At 45.2% G+C, this 26,220-nt stretch overlaps 1 pseudogene; it reads right to left on the bottom strand.

Annotated features, from left to right (window-relative positions):
- LOC121586184 overlaps positions 1 to 22,667 on the bottom strand; it is a 110,933-nt pseudogene extending 88,266 nt beyond the window's left edge.
- Positions 22,668 to 26,220: the final 3,553 nt, after the last annotated feature.

The raw sequence follows: 26,220 nt of genomic DNA, 5'->3' as shown, positions 1-26,220 counted from the left end.
TTGGTTAGCTCGCTCGCTTCTTTTCTCTCTGTCCCTCTTTCTCTCTTGCTCTCTCTCTACCTTCATCTCTTGCTCTACGGCTTTCTACATCTGTATCCCACTGTTTCTCTCCTATCTATCACCCTCTCTCTAGCTCTCCTATTCCTCTGTTCCCGTGAGAAAGTGCAGGTCTGGGGTCTGGAGGTGGTCTGGGGTGGCAGGCAGGCAGGCAGTGGGTTGGATCAGAGAGGAGGTTAGTTAACTGCAGCCTGGTGGTGGGAGCTGTAAACTGGGACTGTACTCCACCTCTCTCCACAGGCTCTTCACTCCTGATGGCTAATCGATGTGTTTGGGTTTCCCCCTGTGACCACGGACCAGTGGGCCTGAAAGAGGTGAGCCACACCAGGTTTTTCTCCCACCATCAGCGACTGAGAAACACAGTGAGAAACAAAGCCACCACTAAACTGGGCAGATTAGAAAGATACTGTAAGACTTAACTCCTTTTTGCTGAGCTGTCTCTTCCTGTCTCTCTCCTCTTGCTCTTGCTTTTCTTTCACATACTATTTTCTTCCACACTTGATCTCCATCTAGGCCCATCTCTCCACCCTCCTGCTTCTCAGTCCCTACCCATATGACCAGAGGACATTCTACAGAGTAAAAAAATAAGTTTCAGGGGATGTCAATGGTCTAACAAAGCCGAGCGTTTTGGCACAGCTGAGTTAGTTCTTGTGATGCTACTTGCTAATGTTTGTTTGGACTGCACTATGACCGTTTCAGACTGTGTGATGCACAATGACAGTATCAGTTAGGTTGGCTTTCTTGGGTTTGATGCACAATGACAGTATAAGATAGTTAGGCTTTTTGTGTGTTGTATCAGCATTCAGGTAAGTTACTTGTCACCCCTCCCAAACGTTTTAAGTCAACAAGCAGCCGCCACTGGGGTATAGGGTGTTTACAGGGTTTAATTATCAAAACAGAGTGGTGTGGTTGTGACTAAGGCCTGCTAATGCCTGGCTCTGTCTCATATGAATGAGGCCGAGCAGCATTGATCCTGCAGTACAACAGGTGTGATGAAGATGGATGTGGTGGCCAGGGCTGCAGAAATGAGATCCTGCAGATACCATTCAGACCAATTACACTCCCCCTCCTCCACCCCTCCCAACCAACCACACGCCAGATTGATCTCCACAGCAACACCTGATTGGCCGGGTTCCAAATGAAAACAGAGAAAACATACTAAGTGATAAGTATGATTGGTCAGATATGGCCTAGGGACACAGAGGCAACCTGCTTTACATCAACATCACCAGGTTCGCTAGCGCCACTAGGAGTGTAATGTTGTTATTGGCATGGAGGGGAGATCACTACAGGACTGCTGGCTGACTACTAGGGCCTGATGGTTTCTCCTGGTGCTAACCCGTGTGAACATCGGAACTGATAATGACTGATAACAGGATACATGCAGGGATTCCAAATTGTGTTGGCTGTAGGCTATTGGCTGTGGGTGCCTGTGTCTGTGTACCAGTGTCTGTGTACCTGTGTGTGTGTGTACCTGTGTCTGTGTACCTGTGTCTATGTACCTGTACCTGTGTCTGTGTACCTGTGTGTGTATGTATAACCGTATAGCTAGAGTATATACCTAGATAAAGTCAATCTGGGGATACTAGATCTTACCTTTTGTACCCCGCAATACCAGTTACCCACTTTAAATTTAGAAGAGGACGCAACAGCACACTCTTTCTCCAATGCACTATTTTATTCAAAGTTTCAGCAGCAAGCTGCCTTCATTTGGGGTTTACTGTGAGAGGTCACTTTATAAAACGGCATCTACTTTCTCTGCCACAAGGCACTGGATATCCAATATTACCCCTTGATACTGTACCATGGATTTCTCCTATAGATTTACTGAGCATCGTATTGCGAATACTGAATACCTCTATATCAGCATCATGAATCAACTGATACTGGATACCTCTATACCAGCATCATGAATCAACTGATACTGGATACCTCTATATCAGCATCTTGAATCAACTGATACTGGATACCTCTATATCAGCATCTTGAATCAACTGATACTCAGTGATTGACTTGGACTGAAATAGGTACTCATTTTGGGTGCTGGTACTGTTTATATTTAGCTGCAGGAATTCAAGCAGTAGAACATTTGAGGTGCCGGTACTCAGCTCCGGTGAGCTCCTGCCCAAGTCAAGCACTGCTGATACTGGATACCTCTATACCAGCATCATGAATCAACTGATACTGGATACCTCTATACCAGCATCATGAATCAACTGATACTGGATACCTCTATACCAGCATCATGAATCAACTGATACTGGATACCTCTATACCAGCATCTTGAATCAACTGGTACTGGATACCTCTATACCAGCATCTTGAATCAACTGGTACTGGATACCTCTATACCAGCATCTTGAATCAACTGGTACTGGATACCTCTATACCAGCATCTTGAATCAACTGGTACTGGATACCTCTATACCAGCATCTTGAATCAACTGATACTGGATACCTCTATACCAGCATCTTGAATCAACTGATACTGGATACCTCTATACCAGCATCTTGAATCAACTGATACTGGATACCTCTATACCAGCATCATGAATCAACTGGTACTGGATACCTCTATACCAGCATCTTGAATCACCTGGTACTGGATACCTCTATACCAGCATCTTGAATCAACTGATACTGGATACCTCTAAACCAGCATCATGAATCAACTGATACTGGATACCTCTATACCAGTATCATGAATCAACTGATACTGGATACCTCTATACCAGCAACATGAATCAACTGATACTGGATACCTCTATACCAGCATTATGAATCAACTGATACTGGATACCTCTATACCAGCATCATGAATCAACTGATACTGGATATCTCTATACCAGCATCATGAATCCACTGATACTGGATACCTCTATACCAGCATCTTGAATCAACTGATACTCAGTGATTGACTTGGACTGAAATAGGTACTCATTTTGGGTGCTGGTACTGTTTATATTTAGCTGCAGGAATTCAAGCAGTAGAACATTTGAGGTGCCGGTACTCAGTTCCGGTGAGCTCCTGCCCAAGTCAAGCACTGCTGATACTGGATATCTCTATACCAGCATCATGAATCAACTGATACTGGATACCTCTATACCAGCATCATGAATCAACTGATACTGGATACCTCTATACCAGCATCATGAATCAACTGATACTGGATACCTCTATACCAGTATCATGAATCAACTGATACTGGATACCTCTATACCAGCAACATGAATCAACTGATACTGGATACCTCTATACCAGCATCTTGAATCAACTGGTACTGGATACCTCTATACCAGCATCTTGAATCAACTGGTACTGGATACCTCTATACCAGCATCTTGAATCAACTGGTACTGGATACCTCTATACCAGCATCTTGAATCAACTGGTACTGGATACCTCTATACCAGCATCTTGAATCAACTGATACTGGATACCTCTATACCAGCATCTTGAATCAACTGATACAGGATACCTCTATACCAGCATCTTGAATCAACTGATACTGGATACCTCTATACCAGCATCATGAATCAACTGGTACTGGATACCTCTATACCAGCATCTTGAATCACCTGGTACTGGATACCTCTATACCAGCATCTTGAATCAACTGATACTGGATACCTCTAAACCAGCATCATGAATCAACTGATACTGGATACCTCTATACCAGTATCATGAATCAACTGATACTGGATACCTCTATACCAGCAACATGAATCAACTGATACTGGATACCTCTATACCAGCATTATGAATCAACTGATACTGGATACCTCTATACCAGCATCATGAATCAACTGATACTGGATATCTCTATACCAGCATCATGAATCCACTGATACTGGATACCTCTATACCAGCATCTTGAATCAACTGATACTCAGTGATTGACTTGGACTGAAATAGGTACTCATTTTGGGTGCTGGTACTGTTTATATTTAGCTGCAGGAATTCAAGCAGTAGAACATTTGAGGTGCCGGTACTCAGTTCCGGTGAGCTCCTGCCCAAGTCAAGCACTGCTGATACTGGATATCTCTATACCAGCATCATGAATCAACTGATACTGGATACCTCTATACCAGCATCATGAATCAACTGATACTGGATACCTCTATACCAGCATCATGAATCAACTGATACTGGATACCTCTATACCAGCATCATGAATCAACTGATACTGGATACCTCTATACCAGCATCTTGAATCAACTGGTACTGGATACCTCTATACCAGCATCTTGAATCAACTGGTACTGGATACCTCTATACCAGCATCTTGAATCAACTGATACTGGATACCTCTATACCAGCATCTTGAATCAACTGATACTGGATACCTCTATACCAGCATCTTGAATCAACTGATACAGGATACCTCTATACCAGCATCTTGAATCAACTGATACTGGATACCTCTATACCAGCATCATGAATCAACTGGTACTGGATACCTCTATATCAGCATCTTGAATCACCTGGTACTGGATACCTCTATACCAGCATCTTGAATCAACTGATACTGGATACCTCTAAACCAGCATCATGAATCAACTGATACTGGATACCTCTATACCAGTATCATGAATCAACTGATACTGGATACCTCTATACCAGCAACATGAATCAACTGATACTGGATACCTCTATACCAGCATTATGAATCAACTGATACTGGATACCTCTATACCAGCATCATGAATCAACTGATACTGGATATCTCTATACCAGCATCATGAATCCACTGATACTGGATACCTCTATACCAGCATCTTGAATCAACTGATACTCAGTGATTGACTTGGACTGAAATAGGTACTCATTTTGGGTGCTGGTACTGTTTATATTTAGCTGCAGGAATTCAAGCAGTAGAACATTTGAGGTGCCGGTACTCAGTTCCGGTGAGCTCCTGCCCAAGTCAAGCACTGCTGATACTGGATACCTCTATACCAGCATCATGAATCAACTGATACTGGATACCTCTATACCAGCATCATGAATCAACTGATACTGGATACCTCTATACCAGCATCATTAATCAACTGATACTGGATACCTCTATACCAGCATCTTGAATCAACTGGTACTGGATACCTCTATACCAGCATCTTGAATCAACTGGTACTGGATACCTCTATACCAGCATCCTGAATCAACTGATACTGGATACCTCTATACCAGCATCATGAATCAACTGATACGGGATACCTCTATACCAGCATCCTGAATCAACTGATACTGGATACCTCTATACCAGCATCCTGAATCAACTGATACTGGATACCTCTATACCAGCATCATGAATCAACTGATACTGGATACCTCTATATCAGCAACTTGAATCAACTGATACTGGATACCTCTATATCAGCATCTTGAATCAACTGATACTCAGTGATTGACTTGGACTGAAATAGGTACTCATTTTGGGTGCCAGTACTGTTTATATTTAGCTGCAGGAATTCAAGCAGTAGAACATTTGAGGTGCCGGTACTCAGCTCCGGTGAGCTCCTGCCCAAGTCAAGCACTGCTGATACTTGATATCTCTATACCAGCATCATGAATCAACTGATACTGGATACCTCTATACCAGCATCATGAATCAACTGATACTGGATACCTCTATACCAGCATCACGAATCAACTGATACTGGATACCTCTATACCAGCATCATGAATCAATACTGTCACTGTCCTACATGGATGAAATGTGTCCAAGGTGCACTTTGTGCAGCAGGTTTTCTACACGTCCCAACAGGTGCTCACTGATGTTTTGACAAAACAAATCGATGAGTGTTTCTTCCAGGCAGGAGAAGACCGCATTGATGACCCAGGCTTACCCACACACACTCCCTCTGCAGCTCCTCACACACACACACACACACACACACACACACACACACACACACACATCACTTTATCAGTCCATCTATCCCTCGACTCACACCTGCGAACACACAGTTGAGTTTAGATTGCATTTGTGGTAGTGGATGGATTGAGATAACCACCCACATAGACCATACCACGTAAAGTGTTGTGAGACCTGTATGGCTGTATAATACAATCCAGCATTATTATCATTACACCACTCCATTATAACTAGGTTGAGTTACCTCCATCTTATGAAAGGTACATTGCTCTGTCCTATTGAAAAGCACTACAGAAAGGCAATCCATTAGGTTTTGTTCTACCACTTCAATAGAACTGGAAGTGTAGTGGCGGTGCAGGCTCCCTGGTACCACCAGTGGTGTTCACTAAATAAACCTTGATTGGAGGATTGACTCATCAGTGTGGCCTGAGTGTTCAAGAGCACAAACATATCGAGACCAGGGATAACAAGCGCCGCGAGAGCTCACAAGGAATAGCACTTGTCAAACAAAACAGGATGAAGCCAAGTGATGCTGAAGTGTGTCAGTGGCTTTTCATATAACCATTGAAATGACCACAAGGAGTACATCCTTGGGTTTGTGGCTTTGTTGCCATGTGAGTGCATAAAGCCATAGGCCATTCCAATCATTTTTTCAGTAAAGAAAGAGCAGTAGTTAAGCATGAGGATTGGTGGTCAGCATGAGATCTGACTCAGTGATTCCTGAGGGGAAGAGGAGGAGGAGAGGAGCGGAGGAGAGGAGAAGTGAAGCTGTGAGGTGAAACTGTGAATAACGATGGAGAAAGATGATGTCACTGGACCACATGATGAGTACAGCTACTAGCCACAGTCTGCCATCTACTCAGGTAACAGCAGAGGTCTACTATCACTGTCAGTTCAAAATCTATTTTTTTGCAGTCTGAAATAAACCTCTCACCCCTTCCTTAGTCTGTTCTTCTATTTCCGCTCTCTACCCCTTCAATAAGGATCTGAGGGGACTTGGTAGGTCAGTAGTCAATATGAAGATGCATGGCTTCAGCTGACTTTCCAATGGTTTCACCACATTAGCTAATGATGCTCTAAATAACTGATCTATTGATTGATTCCACTAAAAGCATTGCTCTAAAAAACAGTTGGAACAAACTGAGCAGCGAAGCCACACTAGCAGACCCAACAGTGACATTGTGACATAACCTAGCCCCTGTGGTCAGAGCTCAGAACACTGACTGACATGGACCTAATGAGCAGCCAGCCAGCCGCCCGCTATCAAAACAACACGCTATTATACCCACAATGACCTTCACCAGCCCGCTCTCTCCTCTCAGGGCCAGGACCTCAGATAACCAGCTGGATCCTTATGAAGACTAGTATGGAACAGAATAATAAACTGCCGTTAATGTCTGTTTTTTAGTTTCTAATATACGAATCCCATTACAATAAAGGCTGTTTAATCTTGGGGTGATTTGGATAGGATTGGAATTTTTTCAATTAAGAAGGAGAGACTAGGATGTCTCCTGTTGTGTTATTTAGTCCTCCTCCCAAAGAGAACCATTTCAACATGACTCTCTCTCCACATTAGGAAGTAAGTACAGCTCCAACTACCTATTCTCTCCTCAAATAACTGTAATTAGACTCATGAACCTCTCTATGTCTTTACCCAAGGGATCCCAGTGAACCAGCCATTTTCAATCCATCCAGAGATAATGGAACTTTCTGGGCTGTAACCATTGATGCTACTACTGTAGGCCTGTATGCCACAGTAACATGGTCTTCCCACCAAACCTATTATCTCAGACTAGGATTGTGTCACCTGAGCTCTAAACCGTGTTTAATGTTATTCTAAAACCTGATTAGATACTGATATTTTCTATGAATTCTAATAGAGAGAACCACTTGTGCCTACAGTCCTATATAAACCCATTATACTACTGCAAGTCTGAAGGACACACTACCTCTATTAGTCTTTAACAGCAAATCAACCCCTTTTACACAGACACAGACACAAACACACAGACACACACAGACACACACAGACACACACACACACAAGACATAGACAGTCATAGACACACACAAACACATAGATACACACAAACACACACGCACCCAAAGACCATCCGCTATCTAATTTTAATGACTTCATTAACAGAGAAGGCTATTAGCAGCCTTCACTTTACTTTACGGTGGATGGACCACACAACCCAGTCAGGAGGGAGCAGCATGTCACCTGGTGGTGCGCCCTAATGCCTGCCCCCCCATTCCCCCCTACCCCTAGTCTCTCCCTGAGCACGACATGCCAGCCAGGAGCTGACAGCCAGCTATACAAACATGCCCATTCCTTCTGCTCCATTAGGCAATGAGGAGCTGGGCTTTTATATGGGCCGATGGGCTGGACGGCCTCGCATCGCGCTGGTGCCACTGGCAGACAGGAGGCAGCAGGCAGGAGGTTGGTGCTGCAGTGCAGTGCAGTACAGTACAGAGAGAGATTACACAAAGCCTAATATTAAAGGGTAGAGCAATTAGTGTCCACCTCATCAAGTCAAACTGTAGGATCCTCTGTGTGGATAGGTTTAATGCCTCTGTAGCTCTTACACTAGTTATCTCTGTACTGTGTAGCTCTTATGGCCTTTACCAGATTAGGTGATTTATTATGATCAAGCCTGGTGAAGACAGCGATCAAGATGTTGCTAGATTATGTACAAACCTGGGATCATTTACAGTGCGCTTAGACTGGATGTTAAGACTTTCTTTTCATTTCATATTTCAGTGTGTGTGTGCCAACTACACTGGAGCCCAATCAACAAACAACATTACCCCCTGTGAAGCTTTAATTAACTGTACAAGCTAGAGAGCTGATCTTTAGATCGACTGGCTAATCATGAGTTGTATGCTGCAGGGTTTGGGTTGGTGTCCCTCATGTGAACCCTTTAACATTAGTGAAGCAGTGATTCATAGAGCTGGCTGCTGGCTGATGTCTGTGAGTCTCAGCTGGAGAGGTTAGAGCAATGTTATTCAAACTTTTTCACCAGTTTCTGGGGACCCCATTTTTTTCTGGGGACCCCATCCCACCGCAAATATAATGACACTACCTTAAAATCGGTACATTTTATATGTAAATTTATCTTTCTCAAAAACGTTTGTATATTGTCCCATACAATCATCTGTACTCTTAATATTTTATTCCAAAAAAGTAATTTAAAAAATTGCTGACCCCACTGCAGTTCTCCCGTCGCGACACCGACTTTGAATACCACTAGGTTAGAGGCTAGAGTACAAGTTAGTTCTATACAGGGCTGTTACACCACATGACATTACTGCTTCGCTGGTTACAGTACATGATGTCAGTCCTGTACATGGACAAACACTGCAAGCTAACCTCTTCTAAGTAGATGCAGCTAACTGGCAAACCGAGGTCAATAGTGTGTTGAGTTAGCTCGTACAAGTGTGATGTGTTGGTTTTGTAGGCCTGTTTTCCCCAGACGAGTGGTTGTGAACACCCTTGCTATTTATACCAACTTGCTTTTACCAGGAGTCTTCTCAGACCTATTTATTAGAATAAACACCCGAACAAAACAACAAATCGATACGTGACGTCCTCGGTTCAAACACAAACCTACACTGGAACAAGATCCCACATAAAACAATGCCAAACGGCTACCTAAGTATGGCTCCCAATCAGAGACAACGAGCTACAGCCGTCTCCGATTGGGAGCCACCCTGGCCAACATAGAAATACAAAACTAGAACAAACAAAGAAAACTCACACCCTGGCTCAACATACAAGCGTCCCCAGAGCCAGGGCGTGACACCTAGCCTTTAGTGCTACAGGCTAATGGTAGCCTCTGCTGAGAGGAGCACGGGTGTAGGTCCCATCAGCCGTCATGTCAGGGGTTCAAGTCCAGCGCTGTTATTAGTTACTCTGAGAGATACAGGTCCAGCCCTTCCAATAGTGGGTTTACTGTGCTCTACTAAAGCTAACCACTATGTGCTGTAGTTTCTGCTACCTACTGCAGAAACTCCCTTGGGAGAGAACACCATTTATCAGCATCCAGAGGAGCATGGACATATCGATGCGCAACATAGCTGGGAGTTGTGCTTTTATTACACTTTAAACTGTAAGGTCAACTTAGTGGAAATATGTGTCAAAGCTGTCAGGACCGGCTACATATAACAAATGGCTAGGCACACAGGATTCAGTGTAGAACATTGAGATAACAGGAGTAGAGAGCGGAGATTTCCCCAAGAGACAGGCTTAGGTACGGCTATATCATATTGGTCCTACATGTGAAGGTGAGCAGAATGTGTTTTATTCTAAACAAAACAAACCTGGGGCCCTGGTTATAAGCTCTAATACTACTACTACTACTAATACCACCAGACATGCCTGTCAACTATGTTAGAAGGATTGGTTAAAGCAACAGCCTCCATCCAATCAAAAAAAGCATCGATCCCAAAATGGATCCAAAAGAATAAAGCCTTGGTCTTAACTAGATGTCACTGTATACCTGTCAAATCACGTGGCAATCTATTTATAGTACATAACTGTCAGAAGTGAGAAGTACATGGTTACATGTCAGTTGTTATGGCAGCTTTATGTAGGCATTATATACTGTCTATAGGCATTATGACATCCCTTTCACAACACACTAAAGCTCACTCCTCCTATCCTCTCCAGCCTATTCTGGAGCAGAGAATGGAGAGCAGTGTTATGTTATCTCTGTGATTCTGCACTAAAGCTATTATTTAGTAATCTTAATTCTCCTGGGCTGACCAACAGTGTGAACAAAGCAGGGCCTTACTAAGCCCATCAGAGTGGTCACACGGAGCAGAGGTCTTTTCCTTTTCCACAGACCCAACAGACTCCTCTATCCCTCCCCCTCGTTCCTTCCATCTATTTATCCACCCTCCCTCTCTCCTTCTGCCTATTCCTCTGCCCCTTTCTCTCTCCCTCATCCTTTCTCACTCTCTACCTCCCCTTATTCCCGCCCCTCCCTCCATCTCTCTCTCTCCCCTCTGTCCCTCCCTCACTCCATCATCTCTCTCTCCCTCCCTCTCTCCCCTCACTCCATCATCTCTCTCTCCCTACCTCTCTCTCCCTACCTCTCTCTCCCTCCCTCCTTCTCCTCTCTCAGTGGCGGGAGAGAGTTGTGTGTGTAATGGCGTTATTCACAGTTCATTGGTCTGTTTGAAGGGACTATCTTGATTGAGTGTTTCCCAGTGCAGGGCAGGGCAGGGTGGATGAGGGACTGTATAAAGATGTGTTGGGAGCCTGTGGAGATGGATGGGCTATGTGAACATAGACACACAGTAGGGGGCTGCCATGTTTGTGAAACCTATAATCTAAAGACAACATTGGAAACTGGAGACAATGGCACACAGAAGAGGGAAACTATGGACACTCGGAAGCATGCAGGAGAGATTTTAGCTGTTTGAGAGGCTCAGTCTGCTGGAAATATTGGACAGGCTAGCACAGATGAGTGAAATTGATAGTAAACGGAACACTGGAGAGCAAGTGGATAAGACTCAGAGCTAGCCAGAGAGAAAAACAGAATCAGTCATGCTCTCTCTCTCTCTCTCTCTCTCTCTCTCTCTCTCTCTCTCTCTCTCTCTCTCTCTCTCTCTCTCTCTCTCTCCCTCTCTCTCCCTCTCTCTCTCTCTCTCTCTCCCCCATCTCTCCCCATCTCTCCCCATCTCTCTCGCGCTCTCTCTCTCTCTCTCTCGTCTTCATCTCTCTCTCCTTAATAAATGTATGCACTGACAAAGAACCCAAAACTGCTCTGAGAAGCAAAAATACACATCATTAATTAGTCCAAATTAACTCCAGGCAGACTTACGGTAGATGCACACACAATACACAACACACACACAACCAACACACACACACACAACACACACACACACAACCCACACACACACAACACACACAACACACACACACAACACACACACAACCCACACACACACAGAAATGCAGTTCCTACTCTCACACCACTCTGATTCTGCTACAACCCTGGCTTTCACTAGATCACAAAGTATTGTTCTTACACACACACACCAGCTGAGGCAGCAAAGGCAACCAGAGTCGCGTCGCTTTGAAGACAGTGTAAAACCAACGCTGCAGAAAAATGCTATGGCCTAAGCACGCACAGACGATACACACGACACAACACAGAGAAAAGAAGAGTCCTACTTACAAAATGAGTCAGACGATATCAGAAGGGGTGTACCATATATGTGTGTAGTAGCCAGTCAACACAGCCCTCGACAGGCATGGAGATAGAGTCCACTGGTGGGAGGATGGAGGGAGGGGGGGTCAGGGACGAGGGGGGTTAGGTGAAGGTGATGCGTCTTCCGCGAAGGGGGGACTTGTGGGGCTGTCACAGCGTTCCGGATCGTCTCCGTGAAGGGGTGGGGGGCTGATAGAGAGAGAGGACCTAGAAAGATGGAAGATTCCGGTACTTGGACTGTGATAGCTAGGCAACAATATTCCTTTTGGAGGTGAGGAGAAAAAGCAACAAATGATGGAAGAAAAAAATCTTCAAACACCCTCAACAGAGGCAGAGTAAAGGACAGAAGGAGAAAAAGAAAGGGTATTGTATCTCTTCTTCCCTTTCTTTATCTCACTCCCTCTCTTCAGTAGAGCTATAGACGCGGAAGGAGCCTCTTCGTCAAATGAAACACGAGGGGTGAAAAATGAGTATGTTTCAATCCAAAAGAGCCCCCCTCCTTCCCTTTCTCTCTCTCCTTCCCTCGTTTCGTTCCCTCTGGGCCGTGAGAAGGCCTCGACGCCTTCGAGTACCGGTGTCTAAATCCAATCTCTCTCCCAGAAGACAAGGGGGAAACAGAGGGGAGGAAATGACAAGCAGATGAAGGAGAGGATTTCAGACACCTGCTCTCTATCCCTTTCCTTTCACTGTCTACTTTTCTCTTTCCTTCCCTCTCTCTCTGCCACTACCTCTATCTAACCTATCCTTCCCTTCTAGTAACAGTCCCCCTACCTGTTTGTTTGTATCTGTCTGGTCTTGCCAGTGGAGGCTGAGGCTGAGGGGGATGCAGTCAGATCCTCTAATTGCTGCGTCGCTCGCTCTCAGTCCCCATCAGGCAGACAGGCAGCACCAAACACAACACAGGACTGACTGCTTCTCTCTTCTCTCCCCCTCTCTCCCCCTCTCTCTCACACACAGTCTGGAATGACAATGACGACTGTCTGCTTGTAATGCCTTTTTATACTGCCTCCATGTTTACTGTCTGTCTATCTGTTTAAGAGCCATCCAGCTCCGGTCCTTTAACCCCCCTCTAGTGCTCAGCTGCTCCCCCGGTCAGAATTCTGCCTCTTTCCTTGCCCATCGTGCAACCAACCAACCAGCCAACCGACCAACCAGCCAGCCAACCAACCAATCAGCTTCCAGCGGAACTCAGAGACAGACAGGCTAAATTAGGCTGAGGCAGGAAGTCTCTAGAAGGATTCTGACAAATCTCAGTTAATTCTCTCGCTTTATTTCTCTCTTCTCTCTCTTTCTCTCTACCTGTTTCCCTATCTCCTTCTCTTCTCCGTTCCGTCTATCTCGCTCTCCTTCCTCGTTATCTATTCAGGGCAGTTTGTCCCTCTTCTCTCTCTGTCACCTAGGGAGGATCAGGAAGAATGGACCTGTTTCATAATATATTCCTCCTCACTGGATGAAGAGGTGTGGGGAAAGGAGGAAGACCAGAAAAAGGGGAAAGTGGAGGGGAAAATGTTCCTTTAAAAAATAAGCCCCCAAACAAATCAGAAGGCAGGGATTACTTGGTGTCAATTACTTGGTTCTGCTGAGGAACCGGTCTAGAACAGACACAGAACTTTAAAGTTAACAGAGTAAAGTCCCATAATCTAGACAGGATGTACAGCTGATAAATCCACCCATGTCCCACAATCCCATGTTGTGTTCTGGAGGAGCTCTCACAGTTGAGTATTTCCTTCCAGGAAGACACGTCCCCCGAAGCTCAAGGTCCTCTACAAGTTGTTGCACTGGCTTCAACACCCCAAACCTCTAGGTTTCACTAAATCCCATTGGATGCTTGTTGTAATCAGAACAGTGCATTGAACACATCTCTCACTGGAACAATGGTGGTACTGGTGGTTGGGCTCCTGATGGTGGGATCACTCTGCAGGGGTAGAGAGGTGGTCAGTGTTTGGGTGCTAGATGCTAGCAGTTGGATGTTATTCCCCATGGTGGGAACTGCGACTCCTGACTGACAAGGAAAGGATTCAGAAAGGTAGAGGTAATTCCACTAGGCTTCAGCCCTGTAGGAGAGAGAGAAAGGCAGAGAGAGGGAGAGAGAAAGAGAGAGCATGTGAGACTTGGTGACATTTGTGTCATTCTGGTTTATCGCGCACGACATTCTCCTCCACATCCGACTCAACTCTACCTGTTTTCCTCCTGTCTAGTCTGTCCTTGTCACTCTTCCACTGACTTTACCTTCGGTTCCCCTCTTCACCTCTTCCCTTCCCCCATCTCTCTCTGCAGCTCAATCTCCCCCCTAAATGGTCTCACCACTGTCTCCTATAATATAGCCTTTCATTCCCTTCCATCTATCTTAGTTCTCACATTCTCCTCTCTCCTTGAATCCCTACTATCTTTCCCAGTCCGTCGATATCTATGTATCTGTCCATGTTTCTATACAGTATCTGAGAGGAGCTGTACTCTGCGGAGCAGAGAGAGAGAGAGAGAGAGAGAGAGAGAGAGAGATAGCGAGTGCAAGAGAGAGAGAGAGAGAGAGAGACAGAGAGAGAGACAGAGAGAGCGAGTGCGAGAGTGTGAGAGAGAGAGAGAGAGAGAGAGAGAGAGAGAGAGAGAGAGGGAGAGAGAGAGACAGAGAGAGAGAGCACAAAAGAGAGAGAGAGAGAAAAAGAGAGAGAGAGAGAGAGAGAGAGGGAGGGAGGGAGGGAGGGAGAGAGACAGAGAGAGAGAGAGAGAGAGACAGAGAGAGAGAGAGAGAGACAGAGACAGAGACAGAGAGAGAGAGAGAGAGAGAGAGAGAGAGAGAGAGAGAGAGAGAGAGAGAGAGAGAGAGAGAGAGAGAGAGAGAGAGAGAGAGAGAGAGAGAGAGAGAGAGAGACTGGCATGTTAAACGCAACAGATAAAAGCACAGTCCAGGAGAAAACCACCTTCTCCCCAACAGGCTAAAGTCGAAGATAAAACCAAATAAAAATACACACATACAGCCAGGTTAAAACCACCTGTCTCCTCTCTCCACACATACAGCCAGGTTAAATCCACCTGTCTCCTCTCTCCACACATACAGCCAGGTTAAAACCACCTGTCTCCTCTCTCCACACATACAGCCAGGTTAAAACCACCTGTCTCCTCTCTCCACACATACAGCCAGGTTAAAACCACCTGTCTCCTCTCTCCACACAAACAGCCAGGTTAAAACCACCTGTCTCCTCTCTCCACACATATAGCCAGGTTAAAACCACCTGTCTCCTCTCTCCACACTTACAGCCAGGTTTAAACCACCTGTCTCCTCTCTCCACACATACAGCCAGGTTAAAACCACCTGTCTCCTCTCTCCACAAATACAGCCAGGTTAAAACCACCTGTCTCCTCTCTCCACACATACAGCCAGGTTAAAACCACCTGTCTCCTCTCTCCACACAAACAGCCAGGTTAAAACCACCTGTCTCCTCTCTCCACACATACAGCCAGGTTTAAACCACCTGTCTCCTCTCTCCACACATACAGCCAGGTTAAAACCACCTGTCTCCTCTCTCCACACATACAGCCAGGTTAAAACCACCTGTCTCCTCTCTCCACACATATAGCCAGGTTAAAACCACCTGTCTCCTCTCTCCACACTTACAGCCAGGTTTAAACCACCTGTCTCCTCTCTCCACACATACAGCCAGGTTAAAACCACCTGTCTCCTCTCTCCACACATACAGCCAGGTTAAAACCACCTGTCTCCTCTCTCCACACATACAGCCAGGTTAAAACCGCCTGTCTCCTCTCTCCACACATACAGCCAGGTTTAAACCACCTGTCTCCTCTCTCCACACATACAGCCAGGTTAAAACCACCTGTCTCCTCTCTCTCACACATACAGCCAGGTTTAAAACCACCTGTCTCCTCTCTCCACACATACAGCCAGGTTAAAACCACCTGTCTCCTCTCTCCACACATACAGCCAGGTTAAAACCACCTGTCTCCTCTCTCCACACATACAGCCAGGTTAAAACCACCTGTCTACTCTCTCCACACATACAGCCAGGTTAAAACCACCTGTCTCCTCTCTCCACACATACAGCCAGGTTAAAATCACCGGTCTCCTCTCTCCACACATACAGCCAGGTTAAAATCTCCCCTGTCTCCTCTCTCCACACATACAGCCAGGTTAAAACCACCTGTCTCCTCTCTCCACACATACAGCCAGGTTAAAATCACCGGTCTCCTCTCTCCACACATACAGCCAGGTTAAAACCACCTGTCTCCTCTCTCCACACATACAGCCAGGTTAAAACCACCTGTCTCCTCTCTCCACACATACAGCCAGGTTAAAACCACCTGTCTCCTCTCTCCACACATACAGCCAGGTTAAAACCACCTGTCTCCTCTCTCCACACATACAGCCAGGTTAAAACCACCTGTCTCCTCTCTCCACACATACAGCCAGGTTAAAACCACCTGTCTCCTCTCTCCACACATATAGCTAGGTTAAAACCACCTGTCTCCTCTCTCCACACTTACAGCCAGGTTTAAACCACCTGTCTCCTCTCTCCACACTTACAGCCAGGTTTAAACCACCTGTCTCCTCTCTCCACACATACAGCCAGGATAAAACCACTGTCTAACCATATACAGACATTTTTATATTTTAGTCATTTAGCAGACGCTCTAATCCAGAGGGATTTAGTGTTTTCATCTTAAAATAGCTAGGTGAGACAACCACATATATCTCAGTTATAGTAAGTGCATTTTTCCTATACAGCCAAGATAAAGACACTGTCTCTCCTTATACAATGCAGGATCAACCCTGGCTCTGCCCCAGTCCTACCTAGCTTGCTTGCCAAATCTGCTGCAGCTTTAGCCAGCAATACCAAACATGCCAAAGCATGACAATGACAAAGCAGTTGGCTGAAGCAGAACCGATCTGGCTTCCAGGCTAAGTCTTACCGGTTCAGCCCAGATACTCAACTCTTTTGCCAGTTCGTTTCACCTATTTCGTGTTTCGAGTCCTGTTTGCATTCACATTGCTATGTTCAGAAAGGAACCAAGATCTTTTTCCAACATTCACTCAATGCACTCTGGGTTTTTACAAAGTGCAAGACAAGCCATTCTATCAGAACGTGTTATCGGACAGCTACTTACATTTTGGAAGCTAATAGATTGCATTTAGTTAAAAAATGAGACATAATAATTGTAATCAGAAGATACATATTATTGGTAACAGAATAAATAGCAGAAGAATAACTGCAGATTAAATAATGCTGTAATTGAAAATTCTGCACCCAATGTAGGCTACTGCCACTTTAAGAGCTACAATAGATTTTGTACCCTATTTTGTGAATGTTAAGAAATATTTTGGTGTCTTCTCACCAGTGGAGGCTGCTGAGGGGAGGACGGCTCATAATAATGGCTGGAACAGAACGAATGGAATGGCTTCAAACACATGGAAACCATGGAAACCATGTGTTTGATGTATTTGATACCATTCAACTTATTCCGCTCCAGCCATTACCATGAGCCTATCCTCCCCAACTACGGTGCCACCAACCTCCTGTGCTTCTCACACTATTCAAACCCTACAACTGAATAAACAGCTTATGAAGTTCTCTTAGCCTATAGATCACATATTACAAACAAATAATCTGAACTAAAAACTTCACACGTTTTGGAATTTCTGTGCATCCTTGAAAATTGCTAATCAATAGGCCATAACCAGAAACATTTCAAAAAATTATGCGAACCTGCACATCATCATCTTCTCTCTATTGTGGCACCAATATAAGAGGGTTTATGGCAGGGGAAACGGTGTTGCAGTAGTCTAGTGTGTGGTGCAGGAATAATGACAAGCGAACCTGGGGAGCTTCGTGTTCACATTGCCCTAAAAAAGGGATCCGGACCGTGGAATTCAAGCAAACCGAACTCAGACCACCTCATCGAGATGGTCTCAGTTCGGTTCGGGGGCTCTTTTGAGGGGTCTGAGTTCCTTTGGAGTGTTCACACTGCACAAAAAATTAAGCGAACCTCACTGAGTTCACAAAAATTGGCTGAAAGGGACAAAGTGTGAAAACACCCTTAGAAATAAGGGTACGGTTAGGGTGCAAATTGTTCCCTGGGATACAAAAATAATTTTTGCCACTTAAAAGGAACTAATGACTTTGTCACTGTGGTGGTACCCTAAAGGCAAATTTGTACCATAATCATTATCATGATCATATTTCCCAACATGCAGGTAGATGTTTTTTGGGGGGCGGTATATATCTATGTGCTACATCTTATGCTACACAAAGATAAATAGCATACATTTTTTACACCCATTGCTGAAATGGTTGTTCCATTTTAAATGGCTTAGGTAGTCTCCTCACAATGTTCCTAACCCTGGCAGTCATTCTGAATGCAGGTTGCAGGTGAATACAAATTCCAACTGTTGGATATCATAACACTGACTGGATTCTAATAGCAATTACACATCAGTTTGCAAGCCAGCATGTGACTTGCCATAGGGTTGCAAAATTCAGATAACTTTCCCCAAATTCTCAGGATTTCCAGAAATCCCGGTTGGAAGATTCCTGGAAACAGGAGGGAATAAGCAGGAAATCCAGAAAGTTGTGGCCTGTAAACCACCCGTGAGTGGAAGTGTTGTACAGTTTAAGTGGTCTATGTTAGAGGTACATTTCTGACACTCTTAAGGAAGAAATGGCTTTGTCACTGTGGTGGTACGCTATAAAGGCAAAATGTACCTTTTCTAAAAGCATGCTTTTGTACCTGTGGACTATACAGTTGAAGTCGGAAGTTTACATACACCATAGCCAAATACATTTAAACTCAGTTTTTCACAATTCCTGACATTTAATCCTAGTAAAAATTCCCTGTCTTAGGTCAGTTAGGATCACCACTTTATTTTAAGAATGTGAAATGTCAGAATAATAGTAGAGAGAATTATTTATTTCAGCTTTTATTTCTTTCATCACATTCCCAGTGGGTCAGAAGTTTACATACACTCAATTAGTATTTGGTAGCATTGCCTTTAAATTGTTAAACTTGGCTCAAATGTTTCGGGTAGCCTTCCACAAGCTTCCCACAATAAATTGGGTGAATTTTGGCCCATTCCTCCTGACAGAGCTCGTGTAACTGAGTCAGGTTTGTAGGCCTCCTTGTTCGCACACGCTTTTTCAGTTCTGCCCACACATTTTCTATAGGATTGAGGTCAGGGCTTTGTGATGGCCACTCCAATACCTTTACTTTGTTGTCCTTAAGCTATTTTGCCACAACTTTGGAAGTATGCTTAGGGTCATTCCATTTGGAAGACCCATTTGCGACCAAGCTTTAACTTCCTGACTGATGTCTTGAGATGTTGCTTCAATATATCCACATAATTTTCCTTCCTCATGATGCCATCTATTTTGTGAAGTGTACCAGTCCCTCCTGCAGCAAAGCACCCCCACAGCATGATGCTGCCACCCCCGTGGTTCACGGTTGGGATGGTGTTCTTCGAAACATAACGATGGTCATTATGGCCAAACAGTTCTATTTTTGTTTCATCAGACCAGAGGACATTTCTCCAAAAAGTACGATCTTTGTCCCCATGTGCAGTTGCAAACCGTAGTCTGGCTTTTTTATGGCGGTTTTGGAGCAGTGGCTTCTTCCTTGCTGCGCAGCCTTTCAGGTTATGTCGATATAGTACTAGTTTTACTGTGGATATAGATACTTTTGTACCTGTTTCCTCCAGCATCTTCACAAGGTCCTTTGCTGTTGTTCTGGGATTGATTAGCACTTTTCGCACCAAAGTACGTTCATCTCTAGGAGACAGAACGCGTCTCCTTCCTGAGCGGTATGACGGCTGCTTGGTCCCATAGTGTTTATACTTGCATACTATTGTTTGTACAGATGAACGTGGAACCTTCAGGCGTTTGGAAATTGCTCCGAAGGATGAACCAGACTTGGGGAGGTCTACAAATTTTTTCTGAGGTCTTGGCTGATTTCTTTTGCTTTTCCCATGATGTCAAGCAAAGAGGCACTGATTTTGAAGGTAGGCCTTGAAATACATCCACAGATTCACCTCCAATTGACTCAAATGATGTCAATTAGCCTATCAGAAGCTTCTAAAGCCATGACATCATTTTCTGGAATTTTCCAAGCTATGTAAAGGCACAGTCAACTTAGTGTATGTAAACTTTTGACCCACTGGAATTGTGATACAGTGAATTATAAATGAAATAATCTGTCTGTAAACAATTGTTGAAAAATTACTTGTGTCATGCACAAAGTAGATGTCCTAACCGACTTGCCAAAACTATAGTTTGTTAACAAGACATTTGTGGAGTGGTTGAAAAACGAGTTTTAATGACTCCAACCTAAGTGTATGTAAACTTCCGACTTCAACTGTATTTAAGAAAGGTACTATTTGAGGTATGAACTGGGGTACAATTATGTCCCTACAACTTAAGTTACAAAGGTCCTACCTTACAGGGTACCACTACAGTAACAAATCTTAACCCGTTTCTAAGAGTGTATGCTATTCTATGTACCCTACAACACTGGACGTGTAACAGTAATATCAGTACAGCTTGTATTAAACATCTCTGTCTCTTTACAGTCCTATGGCCCTTATCTAACCTATGTCAGCTGTTAAAGAGGCCTAACTGACACCTCCTCTCTGCATGCAGCCACAGGGGAGAGACGGTCCATTTGAGGTGAAACATTACAGTCCACTCAGTGTATCAGTTCCAATCAATACTCATGTGTGGATGTTACCCCGCTGATAGCCCAGTACCCACAGGAACATGTTGTGTGCTAGGCTGTTGGCTGGGCTCATAGTGGTGGTTGGAGGTGTAAGAAGAGGAGAAAACTGCTGTGTTGTTGGCTGATTTCTCGCCATATCGTTTGACACAAACACCACAGAACACACACCCTGCCCTCTCCGGCATTACACACGCATGTGCGCGCACACCAACAGACTGGCGTGGAATGGTCATTGTGGAAAAGCACAGAGAGTGTATCCACATCTTTTACAGCTACTGTACTGGCTGTGTCAGTATAGAGACTGCCCTGTCTTCTTTGAGTGTCAATTCAAACAGAATGTGGAGAGCGTGGAGAGACATAGCGATGGAGGAGATGAGGGGGGGAAGAAGCAAGGAGGGAGGGAGGGAGGGAGGGAGGGGGCGGGGCGGAGAGCAACACATGGAAGTGAGCCATTCAGATTTTATAAAAATCCATCACACTAGAGGCTTGTTTATGTCTGCGTGGAGGAGAGGAGGATGGATGGATGGATGATGAAAAGAGGACTAAAGGAAGGAAGGAGTGATGGAGGGAGACATTGCAGAGCTTGAGGGGAAAACCGGCTGAAATATGTTGAAATGGAAGCAAGGAAATGGAGGAGGAAAAACTCATCAGGGATGCATATGGTGTGGCTAAACGACAAACGAGAGAAACAGAGAGAAAAAAGAAGAGAGAGAGATAACGAGAAAGAGAGCAAGAAAGAAGGGCACGAGAGAGAAAGAAAGGTTGAAAAGAGAAAATAGAGAAAATAGAGAAAAATGGCTAAAGAGAGAGAGCAACAGAGAAAAAGAGAGAGAGAAAGAGAGAGAGCAACAGAGAGAAAGAGGGAGAGAAAGAGAGAGAGCAACAGAGAAAAAGAGGGAGAGAAAGAGAGAGAGCAACAGAGAGAAAGAGGGAGAGAAAGAGAGAGAGCAACAGAGAGAAAGAGGGAGAGAAAGATAGAGAGAGAAAGGAGGAAGAGGAGGAATAGACACTCACCCATTCCAGTGGCCTCTCCACAGGCGAGCACAATCCCATCTCTGTGATGCCATCCTGGGTAGGAGCAGAGAGAGATCCCTTGAGCTCCCTCCTCAGAATACCAATAGGGTTGCTATTATCAGCTCACAGACACACACAGACACACTGGCACTGAAGATGAGAACGCCAGACACACACACACAGAGTCAGGTCTGAGGCCGACACTTTAATATCAACTCTTCAATGTGAATAAACCTTTATCTAATTTCGGGCTTTATTTTTCTCTGTCTCTCTCTTTCCAGGACCCCCCTTCTCTCGCTCTCTTTCTCTGCCTCTCTCTACGAAAATAATCACAGCATTAGACAAGCCCGAAAAAAAAACATCAAAATATACTGCGACACTCACACACATGCATAGCTTACACACACATACACTCACCGTATATACCGTTTGCACAATCCCAATGTAACGCAGCAGTCCCAATGACGATGCCAGCCGTATGTTGCAGTTACAGTCTGTTCCGGGTAGAATGGTGTTAAACAGGAATGAGCACCCCGTTATCATCCGTTCCCCCTCTCTCAGGATTCCTCTCCTCCGTCTGATGCCCAGATAAGAGGATGAAAGACCAGACTCTCTTCTCTTTTCTCTCTGTAGTGTATATTCTCCTATTGTCCGTCATTCATTGCTTAGTTCAAGGTTTTCCTCATCCCTGCTGCCAGTGTACTTTGCTGTGATTCCACGACACTCGACTGCAAACTGCATTTACTAACTCACCCTCTCTCTCTCTCCTTGCTCAATTGTATCCCCATACCTACTCAGCTCTCTCTCCAATCCAATCAGCACTCCCTCCCTCCCTCCCTCCCTCCCTCCCTCCCTCTGTCCCTCGCTCTGCTCCCTCCTACTCTGTTGCCTCCCCCTCCTTCCTATCACCCACTCCCTCCCTCTCTCTCTCTGTCTCAGGTTTTCTGAAAGACAAATATCAACTGCCCCTGTCAGATAAGCATTTGAAAAAAACGGAAAGAGAAAATCAACATGTGCGCACACACACACACAAATCATATGGATGTCCTCCTTCCCCAGCTGGAGTGAATGACCCCGACAGGACTTGACATGGTTACATGCTCAGGGTGACAAACAGAATCACACACTTCATTTACACCCAGACCTACACACACACAAGCACACACACACACAAACGCATGTGCACATGTGCACGCACACACACATGCACGAACACACACATACGCACATGCACACGCACACAACAGACTTTGCTCAAGGACAAAAACACAATCACAGTACCACATCTGTGTGCTAAAACACTGGCACGGCTTCTACACAGAGTAAACACACAGGCACAGATAGCCTACATCTCAACAAACACAGATGAAGATACACGCAGTACACACACTGTTGCGCACACACACACACTTACCCCCCAGCCCCCCTCACACACACACACACTTACCCCCCAGCCCAACCCCCCCCACACACACACACACACAGAACAGAGGAGCTCTCCTGTGGCAGCATCCTGACACTTCAGAGGGGAAGAGGGGAACTACTCAACACTATTTATTTATAACTTCCAGATAGACAGTCACATGAGGAATACTCCACAACATGATGGCCACACTCCCATCAGACAGACAGTCACATGAGGAATAGTCCACAACAAAATGATGGCCACACTCCCATCAGACAGACAGTCACATGAGGAACACTCCACAACATGACGGCCACACTCCCATCAGACAGACAGTCACATGAGGAAGACTCCACAACATGATGGCCACACTCCCATCAGACAGACAGTCACATGAGGAATAGTCCACAACAAAATGATGGCCACACTCCCATCAGACAGACAGTCACATGAGGAACACTCCACAACATGACGGCCACACTCCCATCAGACAGACAGTCACATGAGGAAGACTCCACAACATGACGGCCACACAGTCACGAGGAATACTCCACAACATGACGGCCACACTCCCATCAGATAGACAGTCACATGAGGAAGACTCCACAACATGACGGCCACACTCCCATCAGACAGACAGTCACATGAGGAAGACTCCACAACATGACGGCCACACTCCCATCAGACAGACAGGACATTCCCAAAAGAAACTCATATTCCTCTGCTCCTCTCACATGTTCCGGATCCACCACATATTCATCCAGTATGTATGACATCACAACTCTTTCACATATCTGTTGTCCTCTCTCCTCTCTTTTAACTCTCATGTTAGTATCCAAATTGTCACATTGTCTCAGTCCTTTTCTCTATCGGCTCTATTTCAATATGACTTCTGTTGCCCTGCTAGAGTGACTGAATGTCTCTCCCATCTTATTTGTCCAGTGGTCCAGTGCACTGTCCCATAATGATATGTCCTCGTCCCCATGTCTCTGGCACGGCATGTGTGTCACGTTTGTCCAAACCCCTTTCCAATGTTTGCTATCAATTCTCCTCATATGCTGTTACATATACATTCATTATGTTGTCCTGTCCCGCTTTCTCATTGTCATGGCAAGTTGTCCTATGTAATGGTGTCATCTTCATTCAATGTGTTATGTTGACCAATCATATCTTCTATATTCATTATTCCATCATGTTGTCCTAATCCGTTTGTCACAGTGTAGGTGTCCTGCCCTCTATCGCTCATACTGGAGAAGACGCCACTGAAATGTTTGCTTTGATTTTAATCTCTCTGCTCTTTATTTTGACTTTGCATTTTGTAAAATAATAGCCAAGTCTTGATTGACCTTTGAAAAGGTTAGCGGACGAACAGCGTTTTACCACTTATTACTCATGTTTGGAGTTGTCTGTGTGTGTGTGTATTCCCAGAGGGGCATGGAGGGGCCAGAGCCACAATGTTCCATGTCGGTGACCCATAGCTACAGCCTACAGTCTACAGAAAGAAGTCTTCACAGTCCTCTGTCTCTCCCATTCAATCACATCCACAACTATACCGCCCCCACTGCCCTGGCCCCTCTGCTGCTTAGAAAAGGTGCTTGGGGTGCCTCACTATGAGTTTGTGTGTGTGTGTGTATGTGCATGCATCAGTGTCTGATAAGTCCAGCCCTGAACAGTACGTACTGTTTGCTGGAGTTAACAGTATTTTTTGCATATACACCTGACCAAAATATTTCATGCTCTCTTTCTCCCCTTCCTTTCTCTGATGTCTACTCTGAGCTGTCCTCTCTACCTCTCCCTCCCTCCCTCTTTCCATCCATCTCACCCTCCGTCCCTACATCTCTCCCTCATACACCAATATGCATTCAACAGCTGCTCTCTCTCTCTCCCTCTGATCTCCAGCCCACACCCCACCCCCTCGTTCACACATTTATACACACTGTTTTTACCTAACAAATACGTACAACACACATGTACACTCGTACATTCCTCGAGGGTTAGAACAGATGCACAGTCATAAACAGACAAACACACCATACAATGAAACACACACATAGTTCCACACTGCTGCAGCAGGTGAGGAGTGGCCAGCGTTAGCAGCATTCGACCCTCTGAGTGGTGTGTGGGTGTTCCCCTGCTATGTTCCTTTCCTCCCCTCTTCTCTCACTGCACTATGTGGTTCCCATGTTAACCATTGCCTGGACAGCATGCAACAGGGGAGGGAGAACGAATGGATGGAGAGAAGGTGAGAAAGAGAGGAGGAAAAGAGGGAGGGAGGGAGGGAGAGAATTGACATTCAGACGGAGCACTGCGCCTCACTCGTGGAATAATAATTAGCTGCTCTGTATTCTAGTCACATATCCACCGCTATCAATGAGAGAGAGGGAGGAGAGAGAGGAGAGAGGGGAGAGAGAGGAGAGAGGGGAAAGAGAGGAGAGAGGGGAGAGAGAGGAAAGAGGGGAGAGAGAAGAGAGAGGGGGAGATACAGAGGGAGGGGGAAGAAACAGACACAGGGAGAAACAAGGTGAACAAAAGGGGGAGGGATGAAAAGGGGGAAAGAGAAGAGGAGAGGAGATGGAGGACGAAAAAGAGAAGCATGGTGACACGAGCTGGAGAGGCAGATGCTCGTACGCTGCAGCACAAACACACACACACACACACACAGTGCAGTCACGCACACAAATACACACACACACACACACACACAGTGCATAGACATACACACAAGTCCGAGAAAGACACATTAAAAACTGATGTTTTTTCAGACACTCCTGTTTTTAAATTCACTCACACAAGCGTCCTAGTCAGACAGAGGGTTAATATGAACACACACACACACACACACACACACACACTACATGCGAGGAGACTACTTTGTCAGAATCACAGCAGGTACCGCCACCTCAGCAAAGAGAGAGACAGGGAGAATAGAG

This window comes from Coregonus clupeaformis, unplaced genomic scaffold (assembly GCF_020615455.1).
Source record: "Coregonus clupeaformis isolate EN_2021a unplaced genomic scaffold, ASM2061545v1 scaf0548, whole genome shotgun sequence".
In the NCBI taxonomy this organism is placed as follows: Eukaryota; Metazoa; Chordata; class Actinopteri; order Salmoniformes; family Salmonidae; genus Coregonus; species Coregonus clupeaformis.
Note: the sequence above shows the minus strand (reverse complement) of the source record. Positions and strands in the feature narration are given on the sequence as shown.